At 40.3% G+C, this 15,818-nt stretch overlaps 1 protein-coding gene and 1 non-coding gene across 6 annotated transcripts in view; both read left to right on the plus strand.

The window, feature by feature from the left end:
• The window catches only part of FMN1 (formin 1), a 447,127-nt gene that overhangs the window by 165,671 nt on the left and 265,638 nt on the right, over nt 1-15,818 (plus strand). The window lies entirely within an intron of this gene.
• On the plus strand, nt 91-197 carry LOC131754225 (U6 spliceosomal RNA). Its single transcript, XR_009335256.1, has one exon. It is a non-coding gene; the product is annotated as a U6 spliceosomal RNA (small nuclear RNA).

Below are 15,818 nucleotides of genomic sequence, written 5' to 3' on the forward strand. Positions count from 1 at the left end.
GTTTTGGCTATTCAGGATTCTTAATATTAATAAGGATCAGAAATAAATCAGTTACTACAGAGTTCAAAGTCATTTAAAAAACTAGATGTGGTGCTTGCTTCAGCAGCACATATACTAAAATTGGAATGATATAGAGAAGATTAGCATGGCCCCTGTGCAAGGATGACATGAAGATGCGTGACATGTTCCTTATTTTTTATATGTATAGATGATTCACTTTGTTATAAAGCAGAAACTAATACACCTTTGTAAAGCAATTATACTCCAATAAAGATGTTTTAAAAAAAAAAACTAGATGTGAATGGTTACAATCCTGATAAGATGTATAGGACAAAGAACAGAAAGAAGTACAGCAAAATACTAACAGTGGCGTGTTAGGGGGTGTATTTTCATGTTTTCTGAATTCCAATTCTTAAATATAAGCATGCTTATATTGCTTTTACAATTTAGAAATCTCTTCTAAATTATCCTTTCTGAGAGGTGGGGATACTAGACACTCATAAATGGCACAAATGGATACTCTGCTGCTTGTACTCCAAGAGGGTATTTCCATTTCTCAGTGAAAATAACTAATAGCGAATCTGTATTTTACATCTGTCAGGCCCTATGGAAATGAACTGAATGTTATACATGGATTAAATAACTGTAATCCTTAGTGTAATGTTATGAGGTAGATAATTATTCATAGTTTACTCAAGAGGGTACTGCAGCTTAGAAAAAATTATATACTTTTCTTGGGTTTTACAAAGCTATTAAAGAGAGAAGCCAATATGTAAACCTTGGTTTTGCACCATTAAACTGATAGGCATATCACCTTACACCAGCTCACACCATGCCCCATCCTTTTTCAGTAAATATAGGGACAGTTCTAAGAACTGAAATGAGGATCCACGTTGGAATGAATGGAAAGAAATATCGGATATGGAGTGATGATGAAAGGATAAAATCCTATAATGTGTTCTTACATGGAATTGTGTATAGAGGAAATAATTCACATAATATACATGCAACAGTAATTTTATTTGAAATGTATCATTTATTTAAGTAGTATTGCCTGAACACCTCCTACATGCCAGGACTTGTTCAAGGCATTTGAATACATCAGTGAATCAAGAAGAAAACAATTCCAACTTTCTAGGAGCTTGCCTTCTAAGGAAGTGGGGGAGGATGATAGTGGTGAATAGAGATAATAAAGAAATAAAGTAAATAAATTGTAGATTAGATGGTGATAAATGCTATGGAAAAGAACAGCATTGGGATTGTAGTGGAAGGGTTGGTTACAGTTTGAATAGTGTGGTCAGGGTAGGACTCCTTAAGACTGTGACATTTGAGCAAAGAAATAAGAGAAAGAGATAAGGGAATGCAGGGGAAGGGAAGCTCCAGTCCAAAGGCTCTGAGTACAGAATGGGTGTTGTGTGGTCTGGGTAACTGCAGCTGTTAAGCAGTTAACCAGAAAAGGAGATTTGAGAAGAAATGTAGAGTCAGCTGTTCTTAACCTGGGGTCTAAGGACCTCTAAGGGGTCCAGGGATAGAATTCAGGGGTCTATTAGTTTGGGTGGGAAAAAATTTCACTTTTATTTTTAATAATAACATCTAACTGAAATTTAACATTTTTCAGTAGACCAAAAACCTAGAATAACTTAGTAGAACCAATGACCTTGTTAGCAATAGAAATCATAGATATTATCATATCACATTATAAGTGTTGCAGATATCTTAAAATATAGTTATGTTCATCACCACATCACATCAAAATTATGTAATTAGACCTGCCACTAGATCCTCTTATTTAATGTATTAATAAAGGGAGTACATGTGTTACTATATCACAATTAAAATTAAAACTGAGTTGGTTTCCTCTGTAGTCTGTTGTATTTCATTTTATACATCTAAAAATATTATTTGGAGAAGGGATCCATAGACACTGCCAACTGCCAAAGGGGTCCATGGCACAAAACAGATGAAGGAACCCCTGACAGGCAGTGTTGCAGGCCAATGTGGAATCTTGTTTGATGTTGGCCTTTGTGCCGAGAGTGAAATGGCAGCTGTGAGAGAATTTTGAGTAGAGGCTTGACATGATTTTCTTTTTGTCTGGAAAAGCCCACTCTGGCTGCTGTGTTGAGTTAAGGACTGGGGCACGGGGAAGGGGAGTCTGGGGCCAGGCAGACCCACATCACAGTTATGAGATCATTATGGTGATCCAGGCAAGAAATTGTGCTTGCTCAGGGGATGGTGGCATGGACTATGGGTATCGCAAAGGAGGCAGTAAAAAATAATCAGATTCCGGATTTGTTTTGGAGGCAGAACCATCGGGATTTCATGATAGGTTAGATGTGCGGAAGAACAGTCAGGGATGACGGCAGAGTTTTTGACTTGAGCCGTGGAAGGATGGAATGGCCATCGACTGGAGGAGTGGGCTGTGGCTGGTAGGGGGAAGATCAGGCATTATTTCGGATGTGTGAAACTTGAGGTGTCTATCTGACATATACAAGGAAGTGTTTGCAGGCATTTGAATGCTATATGAGTGTGGAGTTGGGGAGGAGGGCTTCTGAGCTGCAGATGTATATCAGGGAGTCATTTGTGCATAGAAAAGTTGATATTTAAAACTCAGACTGGTGAGATGCTGAGTGTAGATAGAAAAAGGGAACCAGGAGTGATGCTGAGTGTAGATAGAAAAAGGGAACCAGGAGTGAGTGACCCTGGGGAGATCCAGCAGGAGGAGATTGAGGTGAAGAGGAGGAATCAGCAAAGTAAACTGAGAAAGAGTGTCCAGCGAGGCAGCAGGAAAAGCAAGAGATGGTGGAGTTCTGGATGCTAAGTAGAAAAAGTGTATCAAGGAGTGGGGGTGGGGGGGAAGGAAGTGTGTGTCAAATGGTAGAGCAGGAAAAGTAAGGACTGAGAATTGACCACTGAATTTAGAAGCATAGAGGACACTGGTGGAAGGGGTTAGGGGCAAAAGTCTAATTCGGAGTGGCTTTAAGAGAATGGTAGTTGGACACAGTATGGAGACCACTTTTTTTTTTTTTTTTTGCGGTGAGTGGGCCTCTCACTGTTGTGGCCTCTCCCGTTGCGGAGCACAGGCTCCGGACGTACAGGCTCAGCGGCCATGGCTCACGGGCCCAGCCGCTCCGCGGCATGTGGGATCTTCCCGGACTGGGGCACGAACCCGTGTCCCCTGCATCGGCAGGCGGACTCCCAACCACTGTGCCACCAGGGAAGCCCCAGAGACCACTTTTTTGAGAAGTTTTGGGAAAGGAACTAAAGTGGGAGTAGTAGCTGGTGGGGCATGTGGGATCAAAAGAAGGGTTTCATTTTGTTCTGATTAAGATGGGAGACATAATAGCTCTTTTGTATGCCAGAGAGAAGGTTCCAATAGAAAGGGGAAATTTGAGGTAGGAAGAAGGCAGACTTCCTGGAATGATCTCTTGAAGAGAATGATTAGGATAGAGATCTTATGTACTAGCAGAGGGGTTGGCTTTGACAATACATGAAAAGTCATCTGTAGTAACAGATCCAAGAGCATGAAAAGTCATCTCTAGTAACAGACCCAAGGTCAGAGAATATGGGTATCAATGCTGGTAGGTGGGAGGATGCAGAGGTTCTTCTGGCTGCTTCAGTTTTTCACTGAAGTAGGAAGCAAAGTTATCAGTTAAGAGTGAAAATGAAATAAAAATAGCAATAACAGCTAAAAATATGTATCATACACCTATGTGCCAGGCACTGCTCTAAGTACAAATATTAACTCATCTTTACAACAGCCTTGTGAGGTAGGAATCAGCATTACCCTTATTTAAGGATGAGAAAACAGGCACAGGTGTGAAATAACTCAAGCCAGATCCCACTACTTGTAAGTGGCAGAGCTAGGATGCAAACCAGACCTCCCGGGTCCGGAGTCTGCTGTCTCAGTTACGAGAGGATACCTCCAGCCAAACTGACCTTCCCCAAGATAGTACACATTTTATTTTCTTAACCAGTGACCCTCAGTGTCCTACAGGATGGAATATTATCGTGTCTCCCTCTAAGGATTAGAGTACATAAGACAAACCGCTTAGCACAGTGCCCAATTCATAGAAGACAGTAAATGTTCATACTAGCTGGTTCTAGCAGCAGTCCATTTTTGTTGATGACGACGTTAACACTTCATGATTCTATTGATTGCTTTTTTTTTTATTGATTGCTTTTTAAACATTGGATTTCGTGATTTAAAAATGGTTTCCAAATAGAGGAACAAAAACGGTATCTTACACTTTATTAATATTTCTTTGATTACCAGGAAGGTTGAACGTTTGTCCCTATGTTTATAGGGCATGGAAACAGTGACTCTCACTTTGTATTTCTGTGACATCTGTTACCATAGTAACTAAGGCAGTGAGCTATAAAGCGAGTGTGTGAATCCACGAGCCTGGCTTCCAGCTTGCTGGCTGAGAGAGCCAAAGGGGCAGAGCAGCCGGAGGCTGTAGAATCCGAGGGCTGGATGCATCTGGGTACTTATGCAGCTGTGACTTCTCTATTAGGAGAAGCTGTGAATGGGTCTCCAGGAGTCACCCTCACCAAATGAGGCACATGATGACAGTTGGAAGAGGACGAGTAAATATTACTAAAGATGAATGGATATGGTAATGGCCAAGTGGAAAAATCCTGTGGACATGTGGGGATGCGTTGGTGCTGACTAGCTGGTACCATGAGGGATGAATTTCAGGAAACCACTAATTGGGGTAGATCCTCTGCAGAGGACTGGGCCTGAGTCACATCTGTTCTGTGGGATGTGAGTCCTGTGAGGAAGTCCATGTCCTCAGGCTGCATCAGCTGCAGACCCTCCAGAATGCTGTCTCCTTCTGGTAGTGAGAGTGGAAAGCTTGGGTTGGTGTTATCATGATTTTTTTTTTTTTTTGTCCTCGTCAATGAATATTGATGGAACTGGCCTAGTAATCAGAGGAGATCCTATAGCCAGGCTTCCTGGGTTCAGATCCTCCTTATTAGCCATGTGAACATGAGCAAGGACTTCATCTCTCTGCGTCTCAGTTTATCTCTAATATGGGGGTAATAATAACAATACATCCCACATAAACTACATGAAACTTTTATAAGAATTAAATGAGTTCAAAATACATTTCACCTAATGTATGATACACCATATCTACATCTAAAATTACAATTTTACGATTGACATTTTACAATAAAAATCGGCCTCATTTTTTTCTTTCCTAGTGGTACATAAATACTGATTCATCTTAAAATCAATGATGTCTTATGTTTGAGGAAATACTGTATGTTATTAGGAGAGCATTAAATATGGCTTGGTAATAGAAAATGCTACGTGTAAGTGTTAACATTTACTTGGCTTCATAGTCACAACCAGATCCTAGTGACGCCACTGAACCCATACGGATATATTCATTGCAAGCCCCTTATCCCTGTAATGTGAGAGCTCTTAAAAGCAAAACAAAAATCCAAGTAGGCTAGAATATCAACCCATAAAGAGTCACATGATCTTCTGCTTTGGGGGAGCTTCAGGATGTATTATGTGATTTTCAAGTTTACCTGTTCTTGCTGCATACACTCATCCCTTGACCTTCCAGGTCACTCCCTCTACTTTCCTTTAATGGCCACATAGATAACCCTTTCTAAATCCTGGCCTCTTTCCTCCCAGCGGTAGTGTTTTTCGTTTCAGTCAGATGATACACGGTGTCTACATCCTAGATCTTATGTTTACTCAAGAGACCTTTTTTTTTTGTGGTATGCGGGCCTCTCACTGTTGTGGCGTCTCCCGTTGCGGAGCACAGGCTCCGGACGTGCAGGCTCAGCCGGCCATGGCTCGCGGGCCCAGCCGCTCCGCGGCACGTGGGATCTTCCCGGACCAGGGCACGAACCCGTGTCCCCTGCATCGGCAGGCGGACTCTCAACCGCTGCGCCACCAGGGAAGCCCCAAGAGAGCTTTTATCTTGAAAAGATAAATTATAACATCCAGTTTCTGTCCATCATCTTTCACTACAGCTTTTCCCCTCAGTTCTCTCAAAACACAGATTCCTTCTCTTCCTTGGGGACTTGACGCCAAACATCTTCCTTGATGTCTGTCAGCCTTTCCTGTTTTCTCTTCCTTCTTAGGGCATTGAAATTCTTTCTTCAGTCACATTCTTGGTAATGTCCTTGATTTCTTGACCTCATCATCTTCTGTAGCAGCCATCTGATGAAAGCCCAGCCCTGGAGGGATTCAGACATTTGTATTTCCCTCCCTTGATCTGGACTGCAGAAGCTGTTGGAGCAAAAGGTACAGCTCTGTACTTCTGCCCCTGTGACTCATGGTCCTGATGTGAGTGGGCTCCCCCACCCTGTCCACGGCTCTTCATACGTGTTCCTAGACTGCACTCCTGTGTTCATAGCAGCTGCTTTTCCCAGTATGTTCTACCTCCTTCAGAACTTCCATTTCTTGCCCTTTCCCTTCACTCTGAACATCTGACCTCATTTAAAAGTCATGAAGAGGCTTTGGAGTATGGTAGAAAATACTTGTTAGAATTACTCAGGAAATCTGAGCTCTGCTGAATAGCCATGTGTTTTTTTTTCTCTAGTAGTTATAAAATGTATTCTCACCTGTGTATGGATCTGAGCTTCTAAGGCAAATGAGTCATTTTATTTGGATATTAGTTTCTTCCTATGTACTTTGAGGGAGGGGCTCTGGTCTAAGTGCCTTCTGAAATTTTGTCTTTAAGATTCTGTAATTTTACTCACAGGTATAGAGGACAAACTAGTGGTTACCAGTGAAGGGAGAGGGGCAATGTAAGAATGGGGGAGGTACAAACTCTTGTGTGTGAGATAGGCTCAAGGATGTATTGTACAACACGGAGAGTGTAGCCAATAATTTGTAATAACGGTAAATGGAAAGTAACCTTTAAAATTGTATAAAAATTTTTAAAATCCATGATTTTATTATTTAAGTTTTGTATGGTTTGCTGAACCAGCTTTAATTTGCAGGAAGAGACTATTTTTGATAATGTCATTTCCTCAATAAAACAAGAAAATTCTCATTTGTCATAGAAATCTGGAAGGCATGTTACCTTTTGTGACGGCAAATTTATCCTTTTCCTATTTTATTTTTGAACTAGTGAAAATGACTTCCTGTGGTTTGGTCTATCATTTCTTTTGTAAAATTTATTTATTTATTTTTGGCTGTGTTGGGCCTTCGTTTCTGTGCGAGGGCTTTCTCTAGTTGCGGCAAGTGGGGGCCACTCTTCATCGCGGTGTGCGAGCCTCTCACTATTGCGGCCTCTCTTGCTGCGGAGCACAGGCTCCAGACGCGCAGGCTCAGTAGTTGTGGCTCACGGGCCTAGTTGCTCCACGGCATGTGGGATCTTCCCAGACCAGGGCTCGAACCTGCATCCCCTGCATTGGCAGGCAGATTCTTAACCACTGCACCACCAGGGAAGCCCTGGTCTATCATTTTATCAGTAGGAAGGAAGAGAAACTTAAGGAGTATTTCATTTCTGTAATAGAGTTAATCAAGACTTTGCCTTGAACCTCTGACTGGGGCTTCTGGGGATGAAGGATGTATGTTTCCTGACCAGGTTTCACTCTGAAGAGTGGGTTGGGTGTATCAGCCAGTAGCACCTGAAGCTTTGCTGCCAGACTAAACTGCCCATTTCTAAATATTTTCAAATAATGTAAATGACAAGGGGTTAATATCCAAAATATGCAAACAGCTCATACAGCTCAATATCAAAAAAAACTAACAACCCAATCAAGAAATGGGCAGAAGACCTAAATAGACATTTCTCCAAAGAAGACATACAGATGGCCAACAGGCACATGAAAAGATGCTGAATATTGCTAATCATTAGAGAAATGCAAATCAAAACTGCAATGAAGTATCATCTCACACTGGTCAGAATGGCCATCATCAAAACGTCTACAAACAATAAATGCTGGAGAGGGTGTAGAGAAAAGGGAACCCTCTTGCACTGTTGGTAGGAATGTAAATTGATACAGCCACTATGGAGAACAGTATGGAGGATCCTTAGAAAACTAAAAATAGAACTACCATACCACCCAGCAATCCCACTACTGGGCATATACCCTGAGAAAACCATAATTCAAAAAGAGTCATGTACCAAAATGTTCATCGCAGCTCTGTTTACAATAGCCAGGACATGGAAGCAACCTAAGTGTCCATCAACAGATGAATGGATAAAGAAGATGTGGCACATATATACAATGGAATATTACTCAGCTATAAAAAGGAACAAAACTGAGTTATATGTAGTGAGGTGGATGGACCTAGAGTCTGTCATACAGAGTGAAGTAAGTCAGAAAGAGAAAAACAAATACTGTATGCTAACACGTGTATATGGAATCTAAAAAAAAAAAAAAGATGGTCAGAAGAACCTAGGGGCAAGATGGGAATAAAGATGCAGACCTACTAGAGAATGGACTTGAGGACATGGGGAGGGGGAAGGGTAAGCTGGGACAAAGTGAGAGAGTGGCATGGACATATATACACTACCAAACGTAAAATAGATAGCTAGTGGGAAGCAGCCACATAGCACAGGGAGATCAGCTCAGTGCTTTGTGACCACCTAGAGGGGTGGGATAGGGAGGGTTGGAGGGAGACGCAAGAGGGAAGAGATATGGGAACATATATATAACTGATTCACTTTGTTATAAAGCAGAAACTGACACACCATTGTAAAGCAATTATACTCTAATAAAGATGTTTAAAAAAACAACAAAAAACAAAAAGCTAACACATGATCCAGCAATCCTGATCCTGGGCATATATCCAAAGCAGATGAAAACTCTAATTTGAAAAGATACGTGTACCCTAGTGTTCATAGCAGCACTATTTACAATACAGTAGCCAAGACATGGAAATGACCCAAGTGTCCATAAACAGCTAATTGGTTTAAGAAGATGTGTGTGTGTGTATATATATATATATATATATATATATATATATATATATATATATATAGGAATATTACTCAGCCATAAAAAAGGAATGAAATGATGCCATTTGCAGCAACATGGATGGACCTAGAGAATATCATACTAAGTGAAATAAGTCAGACAAAGACTAATGTTATATGATATCACTTATATGTGGAATCTAAAAATAATACAAATGAATGTACATACAAAACAGAAACAGACTCACAGACATAGAAAACAAACTTATGGTTGCCAAAGGGGGAAAGGGGGAAGGAATAAATTAGGAGTATGGGAATAAAGATACAAACTACTATGCGTAAAATAGATAAGCAACAAGGGTTGACTGCATAGCATAGCACAGGGAACAATATTCAATATCTTGTAATAGCCTATAATGGAAAATAATCTGAAGATATATGTGTGTGTATATATATAATCTGAAAAAATATATGTGTGAGTGTGTGTGTATATATATATATATATATATACAACTGAATGACTTTGCTGTACATCTGAAACTGACACAGTATTGTAAATCAACTATACTTCAATTAAAAAACCGCACATTTCTGTGAATTGAGCTGATATCCTTTGCATTGCTGCCCAGATGGTGCACTTCTAGAATGATAATCTGGCAGGTTACTTTGGGGTTTACCAGTAAAATGGGATTGACCAGAAGATCTTGCCATTTTTATTCCCGTCTGCAGTCTCTTCTATATAATCTTGCCCTTTTAACATTATTTCTGAATGCTAAAATTTCAGGGGAACTACAGGAGGGCAAGGAAGAACCCAAGTCCTGTGCATTGGCTCTTGGTGCATCACCTTGGATGGAGGAGAACTTGGAGTTAGCAGTAGATGGAGGAGCATGCTTTTTACAGTCTAGATACAGGCATCACCTTCTAGCCTCACCAGACATCACTGTTTGAGGATCATGCTAACCGTAGGCGTGGTTCTCAGCCTTGGCTGTCTATCAGAATCATCCGGAAAGCTGTTAAAAATTCCAGTGCCTAACGTGCATCTTACACCAGTTAAATCTACCTCTGGGCTGGGATCTATGCTTCCGTAGTTTTTAAGCCTCTGCAGGTGATTGTAACATGTAGACGAGGCTGAGAACCATCGAATAGAGACTTTACTGGGAAGGGTTAAGTTGGTTGGCTGATGCAGAAGTTTGGCTTTCACAAGCAAGCTGGTTGTGTCTCTGCTTTATCTTGGCTGATTTTTGACTAGTAACACTGTAGCAAGATCAGAGGTAGTCAGCTGGGTGTGACTGCTTTTTCAGAAGTGTGTGTTTGAGGGCCAACTGTGTTTTGCCTGTGAATCAGTGTGTGCTTGTCTTCATATGCTCTTACCAATGGTATTCCTCACTCTCTACGAGAAAGGAAGGTAGGTAATGTGTGCATTAGTGTTGTGTGTGTTGTGTCCACTTCATTTGGTGTCACTGTTCATTGTGTTCACTTTGAAAAGCAGGTAATTGACTTTCTTGTAACTTTCAGTGAAAATCATTTGAAAAAATCAGATTACTTAGGAAGAAACCAAGACTCAAACTTCCCTTGTAAAACTAAAACAACAAAATTCGGGAGATTTTAAAGAAGGCAAGCCAGACTAAAATGTCTAGAACCAGTGTTTCTGGGTAGCTAAAAGAGTCTAGTGTGACTCTCTTTCTACCTGTGTGTACACGTAGTCTCCAATTTTTAGAAATTCCTGGCCTGTTGTGAACAGTTCCCTTTAAGAGTGCCGAAAGATCCTGACTAGGGTTGCCAGATAAAATATAGGATGTCCAGTTAAATGTGACCTTCAGATAAACAATAACTATTAAGTATAAGTACCAAATATTGCATGAGACACACTGACACTAAAAAAATGATCTGTTTATCTGAAGTTCACTTGTAACTGAGCATCTTGCATTTTTATTTTCTAAATCTGGCAACCGTGTGGAGGTATGGGCTAGACTCGAGGGCTGTCGCACTGTCCAGTTTTTCTGGGCTGGGTCTCACTGTGACCTTACTTCTTACCATATTCCTGCAGAGAAGCTGCCACTCAGTTTTCCATCCCAAACTCTTATTTTGTTGTTTTTCCTATATGTCTAATAGGTTTTCTCATCTTTGGTGTTAGAATTGAGAGAGACTTGAAAATAGATATAGACATGAAAAATCAGTTCTTAAATTCTGACTGGTAGAAGCAATGCAAATCAGGACCTTATACTTACAGGCACTTAAGCCCAGTGGCAGGTGTAGTATGTTGTATTTTGGAGTACTTTTCCACCATGTGGGAGACACAAGTGTCCTGTTGCCCTTAGAAACCTGGGCAGGTGGCCTGCCCTCTTGGGTACTTGTCTGGCCTGGTTTATTAGAAAATTCCACTTTCAGTCAAGTTAAAGCTGGCTGGCTTTCACCTGCCTCTCCAGAGACTGACCTTCACCTCCCCTTCTCCTGAGGTTCCTTTTGTTGGCCTTAAAGGGCTCTGTCAGTTACAGAGTGGAGAACTTATTGGAGAACAAGCTAGAGAGTGGAGAACTTCTCCCAAAGTTTTCAGTCAAATCATCTCATGCTTGTACATGCCCCATGAGGAATGTATTTTTACTAGGACTTTGGATATGCATTCTGTTTGAGGTAGGCAATTTTTCTCACTGACTTTAAACCAAGTTTTATGTAGAAAAAACTATATATATATATGAGATTTTTGAGCACGTCCGTTATCTTTTGTAGAAGAGAATCCTGCATAATTTTTTTTTTTTTTTTTTTTTTTTTTTGTGGTACGCGGGCCTCTCACTGTTGTGGCCTCTCCTGTTGCGGAGCGCAGGCTCAGCCGCCATAACTCACGGGCCCAGCCGCTCCGCGGCATGTGGGATCTTCCCGGACCGGGGCACGAACCCGTGTCCCCTGCTTCGGCAGGTGGACTCTCAACCACTGCGCCACCAGGGAAGCCCCTTTTATGTGGTGTTTTGCGATGACCTATTTTTTTTTTTTTTTTTTTGTGGTACGCGGGCCTCTCTCTGTTGTGGCCTCTCCCGTTGCGGAGCACAGGCTCCGGACGCGCAGGCTCAGCGGCCATGGCTCACGGGCCCAGCCGCTGCGCCGCATGTGGGATCTTCCTGGACTGGGGCACGAACCCATGTCCCCTGCATCGGCAGGCAGACTCTCAACCACTGCGCCACCAGGGAAGCCCTGCCTGCGTAATTTTGAGCGAATAGAAAAATAGGGAAGTAGAATGAGCACTTGTATATTAATCATCTATACTTAAACATTTTGCCATATTTTCTTCAGACTTGTGAAGCCAGGGTTGAGACTGCTTTTGTAACCCCCCCTTAATCCAATTTCTCTGCCCGTCTCCCCAGTCACTCTCCCAAGGCTTTTTTGTGGGGCTGACCACCATGCACGACTACAGGAAGGTCACTTGTGAATGGTGTCATCTGTGTATTCCTAGACAGTGTATAGCATGGGTTTTCTAAACCCTGTACAAATGGTATTATATAAACTTTGACAGTCATATCATTATAAATAATACTAGTATTGTCTGTTCCTTTCCAGTTTTTACATCTCATTCTCTTCTAACTGCATAGCCCCAGACCTGTAGTACATGCAGGAAAATGTGAGTGGCCATGGATATTCTTAATCTTGCTTCCTGAAGTTTCACTATTACATATGAAGTGTGCTGGAAAGTTCTTGATGCCCTGAATTTGATTTCCTTCTATTCTAAATTAGCTCAGAGTTTTTCTTTCTCTTTTTAAAATCAAGGATGACTGTTGAGCTTTATCATGATACTTTTCTGTGTCATTCTGTATCATTTTGAGATTTTGAGATATGATGGGTTTTCTCCTTTAGTGTATTAGTGTGTTAGATATCACAGATAAATTTTCAGGTGACATATAGTTCTTGCATTCTTAGAATAAACCCTGCTTAGTTACCTGGTTTATTTTCACAAGTTGGTTAATTAGATTTGCTAATTTTAGGTTTACTTTTTAGTCTATCCTCTTATTGATGTTAAATTAATTGTATTATAGAAAGTGAATATGGTCTGTATAATAGTATTACTTTGAAATTTTTTGAGAAATTTTCTCTATGAATCATCAGTTTTTGCAAATATATCATGTGTCTAAAAAGGGGATGTGTTGTTTTTGTTGGGTTCTGGGATATAGATAGTCAAGGTTGTTACTTGTGTCAGTCACTATGTTTTTATTTGCTTGATCTACTATTTCTAATAGAGGGGTATTACTTATCTCCTACCATTTAACTTATTTTGTCAGTTTTTGCTTTATGTATTTCAAGGCTAAGATGTTAGTTGCATTCAAGATCATGATCATACCCAACACCTCCTTTAAGAAATAAAACATTAGAAGTATATTTGCAGCCTCCAGTGTGCCTTCTACCTTCCCCTTATGTGAAACTGTTTATTAATCCCATGTACTTCTTTATACTTAGGTATAAAATCCCTAAATAATGTATAATACAATTATATGTTTTAAAAGTCTAAAAGTGGCATCCAACTGTGTGTATTTTTTGGCAACTTTTTCTTTCAAAATTATATTTGTTAGATTAATCTGTGTTGGTATGTATAGTTCCAGGTCATTCATTTTAATGTCTGCATAGTATTACTTTGAGTGTATATATCACTCAATATTTGTTTATCGGTTCTACTGTGATGGACATTTATTTCTATTTTTCACTACTATAAATGGTGCTTCTTCAAGTGTTCTTTTAAACATTTGTGTTCATGGTAAACACCCCACTTGGGATAAATTTTGGAGTAGAATTTCTGTTTTTTTTTTTTTTTTTTTTTTTTTTTGTGGTACGCGGGCCTCTCACTGCTGTGGCCTCTCCTGCTGCGGGGCGCAGGCTCCGGACGCGCAGGCCCAGCGGCCATGGCTCACGGGCCCAGCCGCTCCGCGTCATGTGGGATCTTCCCGGACCAGGGCATGAACCCGCGTCCCCTGCATCAGCAGGAGGACTCTCAACCACTGCGCCACCAGGGAAGCCCCGAATTTCTGGTTTTATTTATGTGTAACTTTCAATTTAGTAGATGTTGTCAAAATGAATTTTCAAGTGATTCTAACAGTTAATACTTCCATCAGCAGTGTGGAATTCTCATTCTTGTTCCTCACCAGTAGTTAGTATTAGCAGACTTTTTAGTATTTTCAAGTTTGTTAGGTGTGAAATGGCATCCCATTGTAGTTTAAATTTGCATTGTCCTGAGAACAGGTGAGATTGTGTGTCTTTTTATATGTTTATAAAAAGTCATTTGGAGTTCTTCCATGAATGTACTATCAATTTGCCCATTTTTCTATTCGTTGCTTTTCTCATTTCTTTCTAGTACTTGTTTATCCTGGATGCTAATCTTTTGTACTTCCTATGTTTTGCAAATGTCTTCTGCATGTGCCTGGCTTATCACTTTCTAGGGGCATCTTTTAACATACATAGTTTTGGTAATTTTAGTGAAACTGAATTTAAAACATGTTTTCCTTTTTTAAAAAAAAGTCTTGCTTAAGGCATCTTTTTGAATTTCAATGTCATAAAGATACTCTAATGTTCTTCCAAAGTTTTTTGTCATGCTTTTCACGTTTAGATTTTTAACCCACTGGAATTGATTCTTATGTATGGTTTGAAATATAAATATTTTTCTTAAATTTCGATTTAGAAATAGTCTATCCTCCCCTCACAAATTTCAGTACACCCTCAGTTCTCACGTTTAGTTTCCATATGTGCATGTCTCTATTTACAGACTTTCTTTTCTGTACTGTTTTATGGTCTACCTTGTTATCTATTAATCAGGGCCAGAGTTTCTTAATTGCAATTCTTTCTTATTATCCTTTTTTTTGTTTCATGCTGCATTTTTAGTTAATTATTTAGTATTATCTTTTATTCACAGATTCTTTCCTTGACTGTGCCAGAGTTTATCCAGCTCTTAAACTTTTCAATGACTATATTTTACATTTCTCTTATTTCTAAATTTGTAGTTATCTATTGTTACTTCTTTTTATATTTTTTTTCTTACTATGCTATTATCGTTTATAATGGTTGTTATTCTTTCTTCTTGGTAAGAATTCTCAACATTACTAAAATATTTTAAATGTTTAACATTTAAAGTTTGTATAATTTTCTCTTCCAATTTGATTTTATTGCCTGTCTTGATATTTCGGGTTTGTTCATATGTGTTGGAAGTTTCGTTTGAAGGCTCATGGTATATAGGATGCTTTTCTAAAAGAAAGTTTTCCCTTCCCCTTTACACTTCTCTGTTTTACATGTGGCTCACCTGGTCCTTACAAGACTCCTGGACCAGAAGTTGGTCCAACAATGGTGTTTTGGGGTTCCCAGCCCAAGGTGGTGATAGGGACTTGGAAGCTCTAGTCACTGGGGACAGGGATGGACAGGGCTTGGAGTCTGGTCTCAGTCCCTGCCTATAGCCTCCTGTTTAAGCCCCCAGGCAGCAGTTGACAGCAACTACTTCTAGGTTCCTTTTACCATCCAGGAACCCCACCTCGTCCCTTTTTCTAAGCAGCAAGCCTAGCCTAGCGCTGTTTTCCTGCCCCACAGAGGGCCCTGTTAGCCCTACTGCTCTGCAGTCACCTAACTCCAGGCCATCCCGCCCATCTCTGGAACTGGGGCTCAGCAGGCCCAGAACTTCAGGCCCAGAGCACCACTTTGCTGCTCTAGTCCATTTCTTGTTTCTCCTAGATGTTATCCTGTTTTAGTACTCACCTGTTACTCTTAACTTTCTTGCTTTTTACTTTAGATGTCATTGCTATGCAGGTTAAGGAGGGAACTAAAAAATGTGAACCTATAACAACTGAAGTCTGTTGGGTCACAACTCTTTTGGCAACCTGGCTGGAAATGCGCCTTACTTGTTCTAATTTTTCTCATTTAGCTACCATACCCATACTAGTCCATCTTTCATAGCAAAGAAAA

Source organism: Kogia breviceps, chromosome 3 (genome assembly GCF_026419965.1).
Source record: "Kogia breviceps isolate mKogBre1 chromosome 3, mKogBre1 haplotype 1, whole genome shotgun sequence".
Lineage (NCBI taxonomy): Eukaryota > Metazoa > Chordata > Mammalia > Artiodactyla > Physeteridae > Kogia > Kogia breviceps.